The 1,050-nt window shown below is 46.2% G+C and overlaps 1 protein-coding gene across 1 annotated transcript in view; it reads left to right on the top strand.

Annotated features, from left to right (window-relative positions):
- The window catches only part of ITPR2 (inositol 1,4,5-trisphosphate receptor, type 2), a 586,895-nt gene that overhangs the window by 200,175 nt on the left and 385,670 nt on the right, over window positions 1–1,050 (top strand). The window lies entirely within an intron of this gene.

Raw genomic sequence — 1,050 nt, 5'->3', positions numbered from 1 at the left:
ATAGCAGGGCAATAGAAAAATGCAGAGAATGGGTACATGCAGGGTCACGCCAAAGAGGCAATGGGTGCAAAGCCATTACAGAGGCAGTACAGTACAGTGGGCAAGAGAGCATGTGCTTTTGAGTCAGAGTGCCTATGTACCAGAGAAGGCAGTGGCACCCCACTCCAGGACTCTTGCCTGGAAAATCCCATGGACGGAGGAGCCTGGTAGGCTGCAGTCCATGGGGTCACGAAGAGTTGGACACGACTGAGCGACTTGACTTTCACTTTTCACTTCCATGCATTGGAGAAGGCAATGGCAACCCACTCCAGTGTTCTTGCCTGGAGAATCCCAGGGATGGGGGAGCCTGGTGGGCTGCCGTCTATGGGGTCGCACAGAGTCGGACACGACTGAAGCAACCTGGCGGCAGCAGCAGCATATGTTCCAATTCTGGATTGACCACTTTTTATTAATTTAGGCAAGGTACTTCTCCTCTCTAAGAGTTTCTTTTCTATTTGAGATATGGTGATAAGGTCAGTTTTCATTCCAATCCCAAAGAAAGGCAGTGCCAAAGAATGCTCAAACTACCCCACAATTGCACTCATCTCACACACTAGTAAAGTAACACTTAAAATTCTCCAAGCCAGGCTTCAGCAATACGTGAACTGTGAACTTCCAGATGTTCAAGATGGCTTTAGAAAAGGTGGAGGAACCAGAGATCAAATTGCCAACATCTGCTGGATCATCGAAAAAGCAAGAGAGTTCCAGAAAAACATCTATTTCTGCTTAATTGACTATGCCAAAGCCTTTGACTGTGTGGATAATGATAAACTGTGGAAAATTCTGAAAGAGATGGGCATACCAGACCACCTGACTTGCCTCTTGAGAAATTTGTATGCAGGTCAGGAAGCAACAGTTAGAACTGGACATGGAACAACAGACTGGTTCCAAATAAGAAAAGGTGTACATCAAGGCTGTATATTGTCACCCTGCTTATTTAATTTATACGCAGAGTACATCATGAGAAATGCTGGGCTGGAAGAAGCACAAGCTGGAATCAAGATTGCCGGG

This window comes from Bison bison, unplaced genomic scaffold (assembly GCF_000754665.1).
Source record: "Bison bison bison isolate TAMUID 2011002044 unplaced genomic scaffold, Bison_UMD1.0 scf7180017864370, whole genome shotgun sequence".
NCBI lineage: Eukaryota > Metazoa > Chordata > Mammalia > Artiodactyla > Bovidae > Bison > Bison bison.
The sequence above is the reverse complement of the archived record's forward strand: the minus strand, read 5'-3'. Positions and strand labels throughout refer to the sequence as shown.